This window comes from Rattus norvegicus, chromosome 8 (genome assembly GCF_021556685.1).
Source record: "Rattus norvegicus strain SHRSP/BbbUtx chromosome 8, alternate assembly SHRSP_T2T, whole genome shotgun sequence".
In the NCBI taxonomy this organism is placed as follows: domain Eukaryota; kingdom Metazoa; phylum Chordata; class Mammalia; order Rodentia; family Muridae; genus Rattus; species Rattus norvegicus.
In genome coordinates, this window is record NC_141541.1 from 20,180,397 (window position 1) to 20,190,286 (window position 9,890).

A 9,890-nucleotide genomic window follows, 5' to 3' on the forward strand; every position below is an offset into this window, starting at 1 on the left:
GTCTGGGCCATTTCAACTAATCAATAAATAAAGCCCAGTTAAGCCACATTTATTTCTAGAAGCAAATAGCAATCAGTGCATCAGTGTGTGAGCATAGGCTGTGTCCATCAGCTGAATCAGTAAACGGTAAAGGCCACTTCTATAAGAATTGAGTCTGTGGAGAAGCCACTGCTTCAAAAACAAGCCTGCAGATAGTCCTATAGACGGGATGCCATGTATAATTACCCAAAGTCTAAGTTCCACTCTGTGTGTCGTGAGTTAAAATACACAAGAAACTGCTTCTCTGCTTTATTGTCTTTTTTCTGCGACGTTGTTGTCTTCAGTGTTTATGTCCTAATGATTTTAAAACTGTTAATAAGTTTAAGAATCATTTTCTTATTGTTTATTCCAGGCATTTTTATGTGCCTTAATTTACATTTATACTGAATAAAAAGGAGTTCAAGTTTATAGTCATGACTAGTGCTTCATTTATTAGATAATTTCAAGTTTATTAAAAATAGTTTGTTTCTTTATCCTCTCAGCTACACTGTTATCTCCTTAAAGATACAGAACAAACATCATTGAACTTGCTATCATCATGAACTTTGCTTCATAGACACTCAAAATTTTTATTGATTGAATGATTGAACTGTTGGATTTAAAGATGGATTTGTATTCTAGGTGGTTTCATCTTTTTTTAATTTTAAATTTTATTTTTCTTGGATATTTTATGTATTTGCATCTCAAATGTTATCCCCTTTCCCACCTCACCCATACCACCTCCCTGTCCCCCTGCCTCTATGAGGATGCTGCCACTCCCACCCACCCACTCCCACCTCAATGCCTTGGCATTCTCCTACATTAAGGAAACACACCTTCACAGGACCAAGGCCTTTTCCTCCTATTGATGCTGGGCAATTTCATCCTCTGCTACAAATGTGGCTGGAGTCATGGGTCCCTACAGGTGTACTCATTTGTTGGTGGTTTATTCCCTGGCAGCTCTGGTGGGGTCTGGTTGGTTGATATTGTTTTCCTACCTACGGTGTTGCAAACCCCTTCAGCTCCTTCAGTCTTTTCTCTAACTCCTCCATTGGGGTCCCCTTGTTCAGTCCAATGATTAGCTTTAAGAAACCTGACAGAGTCTCTCAGGAGACACCCATATCTAGCTTCTGTCAGCAAGCACTTGTTGGCATCAGCAATAGTGACTGAGTTTTGTGGCTGCATATGGGATAGATCCCCACGTGTATAGTCTCTGGATGACCCTTCAGTCCCTGCTCATCTCTTTGCCCCTGTATTTTCTCCCATGAGTATTTTGTTCTCCCTTCTAAGAAGGAATGAAGCATCCACATTTTGGTCTTCCTTTGCTGTAGCTTCATATGATCTGTGAATTTTTTCTTAGGTATTCCAAGATTTCTAGGTAGTTTCTATATGGTTCTATAAAATGATCCCCTGAAGCTAATGTTACCTGAGTTTTGTTTTCATGAAATGAAATCAAGGGACCCTGTTAGGGAAAATTCTCCTGACCTTGGACAAGATATTGTGTATCTTTTCTTCTGAAACATGAGGAAAATTAATTTGTAAATGATACCCTGTGTCTAATCTTCTGGATAGTTGTCTCTGGAAAGAGAACATTTCCTGGATCACTGATACAGTGCCTCATTTTTGTTGTTGTTGTTGTTGTAATGGATCTATGAAATATAAGACCTCTTAAGCTATAAACACAATTCATTCTTTATATGAATGCCAAAATCCTCTGCCTCCTCCTCGTCATCATCCAATGCACTGCTCTTCACAGATGAGCTTGGATACAGCAGCTACATAACCAGAAAGTACAGCTGGAAATCAGGATTTAAATAAAGAAAGATTTCCTTAGAAGCTGCTATTTATTAGTGCAGAGTTGGATGTAGAGTTACTCAAAATTCACCTTTCTGTAGATTGCACATCCCTGTCTCACGAGTTTGGGAAGAAACGTGTCTGCTGTTCACTAAAGCATGGTTTCTGGGATTTTAATAAACAGATGTGCAAAAATAAAATTTTTTGCTTTGGAAAACTAAGAGTAGTGTGTGAGATTTGGGGACTTTTGAAATTAGTACCACAAGCTACACAGACTGAACAATGATGTTTAGATGATCTCACAGCTTTGGCTAATGTAGTTCTAAACCAAATGATCAAGTTAACTATTCCTACAAGCATTGAGGGGAGAAAGCTGTAGGCTTTCTTTCTGGATTTATAAATGAGCTGACTTTTTCACTTTTTCTTTTCTTTTTTTCTTTTCTTTTCTTTCTTTTCCTCACTTATGTGGATATTTCTAAATTCTCCTTTTATTGTAATTATAACCAAAGCATTTTTTTCTATTTTCCTCTCCCCAAATCCTTTCAGAGACCCCTCCGTGATTCATGTCATCTTTTTCTCACTACAGACTTGTATTTATTTATTTATTTTGGTTTAGAAAGTGTACTCTGAAAAATTGCTATTGATACGATCATATATATATATATATATATATATATATATATATATATATATAGAGAGAGAGAGAGAGAGAGAGAGAGGGAGAGAGAGAGATAATATACACACACACACAGTTGATGCACTGGCAGAGTCTGATTCTTAGGATTGTAGAATGCATACATTTTAAAATATAAATCAATGAAAACAACCTTTTCCTACTTTATTTTATCATGAAACTGGAATTTTTAATTAATGTGCCACTTTAGGACAATCAAAGCCATAAGCATTGTAAGTGACACTGACCAAAACTTGATTATAGGTACTTAGGGTATTTGTGGGAGATAGGGATGCCCTGACACTGCTGTCCTTGGGTTTGAATTAAGCCTCATGTCAGTTTGATTGATAGACCTTGTGGATCAAAGTACCTGAGAATAAAGGCAACCTGTTATTGTGACTGCTTAACTCCAGGCCAAACTAACAAAGAACAAGAGAGTGGGTAACCATTTTACCAGCTGTCCTGGAATCTGGCCAACAGGTAGGTAGCAGATTTGTCTGGAGTAGGAGAGTCTACATTCCCAGGGAAGCCCTACAGAGAGAACAGGGCAGGGTGCCACTTCCCTCTGAGCCCTGCCCTTCAGGGAGTCCTGTAATCCCAAGTCTCTACTTGTACCTCCTTTCTGCAAGGAGCAAACCCTCAGCTTCATTCTTTGACTTCCACAACTATATTGTTGTCTTCCACAAAGATTCATGTGATACATTACTAAGACAAATCCCTCTTGATATAGGTCAGGTTCAACTGCCTCACAGATTTTAGTAAAAAAATAAATGCTTTTTTTTCCTGAGTAGATTTCATTAGGGTGGGAATTTCCCATGGACTTAGCGTCTTATCTGTATGTGCTGGCACTGTGCGGTCTTTTAACTACTACAACTAGCAATAGCCCTTTCATCTTTGAGAGAAACTCATTTTACATATGTGAAACAACTGCTCTGAAAAAGGACTGTTCCCAGAAACCACTCAAGGCTCTCTCCAACAATCACATCTTTATTTCTCAATTTTCTCCTCCTCCCCCTCACAGTGAGGTTAGCAGAAACAGTCTGACACACAGGTGTGAATTCTATCTTTACAATGTAGCTCAATGATTTATTTTTCGTCTTTTATTTTTTGTTTTATTTTAATTCACTTTAATTCCAGATCACAGCCCCCCTCCCCTTTCCTCCCACTCCCACTCTTACAAATCCCTCCGTCCATTTCTTCTTTCCCTTATTCTCAGAAAAGGGGAGCCTCCTTTGGGTACCACTCCACCCTGGAATCTAGTCCTAGCAGGTCTAGTCACATCCTCTTCTACTGAGGCTCAAATAGGCAGTCCCAGTATTGAGGAAGGGGATCCAATGTTAGGGAACAGAGACCTAGACAACTCGTTTTCCTCTTGTCAGGGGAACCCCATGAACATCAAACTGCATGTTTGCTACAAATGTGTGACCATCCATTCTTCTTGTGGGTCTTCTTGTGGTTACATGACCCCTCCAATGTGCTCACTTCTTTTTTTTTTTAATGTGCTCACTTCTATTCTCCACTTTTCTCTAAGACTCCCCAGCCTTTGCCTGATATTTGACTGTGGGTTTTTGCATCTGCCTCCATCCACTGCTAGATGAAGCCTCTTAGAAGGCAGTTATGCTAAATTTCTGTCTGCAAGCACAGCAGAGTATCATTTATAGTGTCTGGGGTTGGCTCTTTTACATGGAATGGCTCTCAAATTGGGACCGTCATTGGTTGCTTGTTTCCTCTGTTTTTGCTCTGTCTTTATTCCTGTACGTCTTGTAGACAACACAAATTTTGGGTTGAAAGTTTTGTGGGTAGATTGCTGCCCCCTTCCTCTTCTGCAAATCCTGCACGGCTACAGAAGGTAGCCATATCTGAAATTATTTACAATTTAAAGCTTTAATTCTAAATTTTGAAAAGGAAAAACCCAATTGTAGCCTGGCTGTCGGGGTCATGGTGATATCTGATAGCTGATCAGTGGAATAATTCAGAACAAGTCTTGCCCTGTAGTAATGGCTCAACTCAATGTCCTTGATTTTAAAGACAAATCAGATTTAAGGCTTGAGAGTTTGGCCCTTCATCATCTACCTGGGGCACGTTTCACACAGCTTTAGCTAGGGATATGGGTTTCTTTTCTTAATCTCCAAAGTTTTAAATTGGGTATGATGTTGTAAGCTGATTAGAATTCTTACATCTTAGGAGTACACTCAGCAGAGGGACATGTGTGACACTTTAATCATGTGGATTGATGTGTCTTAGACTTTTAAAAACAGGTAATATTTTATTTCTGCAGTTTGTTTATTTCTCCTTTTTAATTTATTAGAGAATTCTTTTTTTGCATTTAACACATTTTATTTATTGACTCTGTATTTACTGTTAGTAGTGGAACAGAAACAGCAAAATAGTTATATATATATATATATATGATAGAGCAACAATTTATGTATTTTTTAAAATTAGATATATATTTTTCTTTTATTTAAAGTAGATATTTTTCCATAAATGTATCCCTATTACCATTTTCTCTTCATCTAACCTGGTTCCTCCCTACTACCCTACTCTCTGGATTCATTACATTTTACTCTGTCATTAGAAATCAGGATTCTAAGAGATAACAACTAAACATAAAATAAAATATAACAAGAAAAAATAAATACTATCACACTGAGACTGGATAATGCAACCCAACAGAAGGAAAAGAATACTAAGAGCAGACAAAATAATCAAAGACCCACTCATTCACACAGTCAGGAATCCTATACAAATACTGAGCTGAAAATATATATATATACAAAGGGGACCTTGTGAAGTCCATGTTGGTCTTTTGGTTGCTACCTCATTTTTCTCTGAGTTCTTATGAGCCTTGCTCAAGTGACTCAGAGGGTCTCCTTCTTCTGGTGTCCTCCATGCTGTCTGGCTTTTACACTCTTTCTGCCCCGTCTTCCACAGGGTTCGCAGAGGTATGAAGGGAGGGATTTGATAAAGACACTGCAAGTAGAGCTGTGCATTCCAAGGAGAGTCTCTCCTCTCTCTCTCTCTCTCTCTCTCTCTCTCTCTCTCTCTCTCTCTCTCTCTCTCTGTGTGTGTGTGTGTGTGTGTGTGTGTGTGTGTGTAAATAGTCTCGCAAGAACCATGGAGTTGGCTTGTTCTAACTGCTTTGAGAGTCACTGGTTTTTCGGGTTAAAGTCCAAGGCTCCTAGGGCACAATGTGCCTTCTAGTTCTTGAGAGACCAATGAGCTCCTCTCAAGCCGTGAAGTATTCAGGCCATTTTGTGTTTCTCTGTATATTACCTTAGTAATTAAGGAAGCATGAAGCTTGACAGGACAATTGGTTTTAGACATTAATCTTTGTATAGCCTGTGTAACTTGTAAACATCATAGTATCCTGGCAACTATAACTGTATTGATTCTGGCACTTACCATTATATTTGTTTCTGATAAAGTCATAAAAAAACTGGTTGCTCTCAATCAAATTGTCACAGTCTCATTTTCTTGTCTCCCCCCCATCCCCAACCTAGTCTGATTTAGTTTCATGTGGCCATATCAGGTGACCTGGTCCTGGTCACTAAGTGCAGATATTTATAATGTCAAGCTGTGAGTCTCTCTATGTGTTCCTAACAGCTATAGGAGGGAACTTCTCTTCGGATAACTGATGAGGATAGCAGAATATTTTTAGGAATCTTAATTTTTATACTTTTATTTTTTAGACCAGCAGTGTTTAGTTTTATCCTAGGTCTCTGGACTGTTTAGTCTCTGGTTCTTGGTTACCCAAACAATGTCAAATGTTCTGGTTCTGTCTTGTGGAGTGGATCTTAAGTCAAATAAGACATTGGTTAGCTACTTTCAAAAGTCTTGTATAGGCAAGACAGAGTGTAAGTAAAAGATTTTGTGGCTGAATTGGTATTCCTCTTTTGGTAGCCTAGAACCTTTCCACACTAAAGACAGTAGAATGTAAGAATGAATGCTCCTAGTAGGCACCATCTCTATTTCCAAATGTTAAGTGAGTTTTGAGCTGTGTGGGTGCTGTCTTCAACAATGGGTCTCTACCGTCAGTGTACAGATAGCAACCTATTATCTTTCCAACAGGCTAGGTTATTGGGGATTTCTATGGGACACTCTTGGCCAACAAGTTAACTGAATACAACCCAGTCACAGAATTGAAAGCCTTGCTTAGTGAGAGATAACCTGCCACCCGCATGATCATGGAAGGAATGGAGTGAGATGATTTCTGACCTTGAAACATAGCCAGAAGGGCATGGGCCTCTGTGTGTTGACAATTGCTGGATGAGATGTTTGTTTGTGTAAAATTTCTTTAGGGAAATATTCTTCCTATAAAGGTTAATGTCTCCATGATAATTATAGGCAGCACAAGTTCAGGAGGCTAGGGTGTGTCTATGTTCTTGACAAAAATCATAAGCACTCTGACCTTCAGGACAGTCCTTATGGTTGTAGGAAAAAACTCTGAAAACATGAGTTCAAAAATATATAATTTCTCAACTAGGTAAATATAAGCATGTAATGTGAATTATATGAGGGGTTTCACAGATTCAGACCTCCAAAAAATAAAAATCAAAAGCATGGGCAGCTGCATTATGACCTAGCTTGTCAGAAAGATATTACCGAAGGAGATAAAAAGAGTTGGGGTGTTGTGACTGCTCAGCAAGATGTCTCCTGGCTAATTTTATTCTTTGTTGTTACAAAAACAGGCAGATCTCTGAATTCTTTTGCATTGTTCTGGGGCAGGGAGAGAGAGAGAGAGAGAGAGAGAGAGAGAGAGAGAGAGAGAGAGAGAGAGAGAGAGAGAGAGAGAAACTCCCTATTAAGATTCAAGGGACTAAGATTGCAGAATGCTGACTCTTGGGTCTGGATTGATATGTAAATAAAAGAATGGGCTTTTGGTCTGTATGAATTAGCTAGGAGACAGCCATATTTATGTTTTGGAATGTTTTTCTAGAAAGAGCTGAGCTGCCTGGATATCTCTAGAGAGCAAACACGGTTCTTTTAGAATTTTTCTAACAGGATTTCTGATTAGTGTTGGAAAATCCATGGAGAGTGAACATAACTCTTTTAGAAATTTTCATAGCTCTTTTAAAATTTTTCTAACAGGAATTCTGACCTTGGCCGGAAATCCCAAGAATTACTTAGAGAGCTAATACAGCTTTTTTACATTTATTTTTTCTAGCAGCTACCCAGAGAGTACTGCTTGCAGAGTGAACACAGTGTTTTTAGACTTTTTTTTTTCTAGAAAATCCAAGAGTTTTAGTAGCAACTTTTCTGACTTTGGTCAGAAAAACCCATGAGCTATTCAGAGAGCTTTTTGAATTTTTCTAACATGAGAGAACTATCTCAAGCAGGGAGCTGTCTTGAGCAGAGAGCTGTCTGTAGCAGAAAGCTATCTTGAGCAGACTACAGAGCCAAGTGCTGCCCATGGAGAGCTGTCTAGTGAGCCATTCCAAGCAGACTACCAGGCTGACAGCTTGAACCCCATAATTTGACTTTGAATCATTTCTTTTGCTGCTCCCAAATACCCTTTCCTCAGAACCCCTCCAAGCTGAGGCTGGTCCTTATCAATTACTGGATGGGTCTTTGTCTCCTCAATTATTAGGGGACCTCAGTTTGATCACCTTCCTACATTTTAGGAAGTTTTCACTATGCTAGGCTTCTATAACATCCCTCTAACTCCCCCAAATTCTGTGTATCTCCCACAGAACTTCCTCCCCCAGCTCCACATCACTTATTCCTTCTCACCTAGTACTTTCATTTCCACCTTCACCCCATCACACCCCTAAAATCCGTTTTATTTTATCCTTTCAAGGAGGTCAATGTGTTACATACCCTCTCCTCTGCAGTTTATTCCTTCATACGTAACCTCTCTGGGACTAAGACTGTAGGCTGGTTTTCATTTATGTAATGACTAATATTTCCATAAAAGTGAATACACAGATATTTACCTTTCTAATCTGGTCTATTTTTCATTACCCAGGGTGATTTTTTTTTCTACTTGCATCCGTTGACCTGCATGTTTCATGACATCATTTGTTTTTTCACAGTTGAATAATACTCCATTGTGTAAAATATACCATATTTCTTTACCTATTCCTCTACTGAGGGACATAGAGGTTGTTTTCAGTTCCTGGCTATTATCAATAAAGTGTCAATGAACATGGTCGAACCAGTGTCTCTGTAATAGGATCAAGTACCTGTTGGAGATATGCCTCAGAGTTGTATATCTGGGTTTTAAGGTAGATTGATTGCCCACTTTTTTGAGGAACCTCCATATCGATTTCCGCAGTTGCTATACAATTTTGTACTCGAACCAGCAAAAAATGAGAACTCTCCTTGCTCCGCATCCTCACCAGCATGAGTTGTCCCACGTATTACTTGTTTTAGGCATTCTGACAGTTTTACGATGGAATCTCAAACTAGTTTTGTTTTGCCCTAATAGTTAACGATTTTGAACATTTCTTTAAGTGTTCCTCGGCCATGTGAGATTCTTCCTTTAAGAATTCTGTTTATGTCTGTGTCACACTTTAAAATCAGACCATTTGGTTTTTGGTATTTCTTTTCTTGAGTTTTTAATATATTTTTTATATTAGTTTGCTATCAGAGGTAGAGTTGGTTAAAATATCTCTTTTGATGCTGCAAGTTGTCCCTTTGTCTGTCTTGCTTCACAGGTGCTTTTCTGTTTCATGAGGTCCTGTTCATTAATTGTTGATCTCAGTGCCTGTCCTGCCCAGTATTGTGTCCAGAAATCTGACTTCTGCAGCAGTGTTCACTTTCTCTTCTATCAGGCTGCAAGTATCTGGTTTTATGTTAAGGTCATTTATCTACTTGGACTTGAGTTTTGTGTGATGTAATGTATATGGATCTATTTGCATTCTTCTGTATACAGACATCCTGTCTGACCAGCCCATTTTTTGAAGACACTATCTCTTTTTCTGTATGTATTTCTGGCTTCTATATACAAAATTGGGTGCCCATGGGTATGGGGATTTAAATCTGGGCTTTCAATTAGATTTTATTGAATAATGTATTTGTTTTTATGCCAATATCACATGGGGTTTAATAGTATAGCTCTGAAGTGCTACTTGAAATTAGAAATGTTGAGACCACCAGCAGTTTTGTTTTTGTTTTTGTTTGTTTTGTTTTTATTGTTCAGGATTAATTTAGTTATCTTTGGGTGTGTGTGTGTGTGTGTGTGTGTGTGTGTGTGTGTGTGTGTGTGTAAACTGAAGCTGAGAATGGTTTCATGATCTGTGAATTTTGCTAGAATTTTAATGCTGATTTCATTGAATCTGTAGATTAATTTTTGTAGAATGGTCATTTTTACTATGCTAATCCTACCATCCCATGAGCATGTGAAATCTTTTTATCTTCTTATATCTTGTTCAATTTCTTTCTTCAAAGACCTGAAGATTTG

General features: G+C 38.4%; 2 non-coding genes across 2 annotated transcripts; both read left to right on the forward strand.

Moving 5' to 3' along the window:
- The first annotated feature begins 7,455 nt into the window (after positions 1-7,455).
- Positions 7,456-7,518, forward strand: LOC148003965 (U7 small nuclear RNA). The gene has a single exon (XR_015628283.1). It is a non-coding gene; the product is annotated as a U7 small nuclear RNA (small nuclear RNA).
- A 23-nt stretch (positions 7,519-7,541) lies between these two features.
- Positions 7,542-7,604, forward strand: LOC120094431 (U7 small nuclear RNA). The gene has a single exon (XR_015628280.1). It is a non-coding gene; the product is annotated as a U7 small nuclear RNA (small nuclear RNA).
- Positions 7,605-9,890: the final 2,286 nt, after the last annotated feature.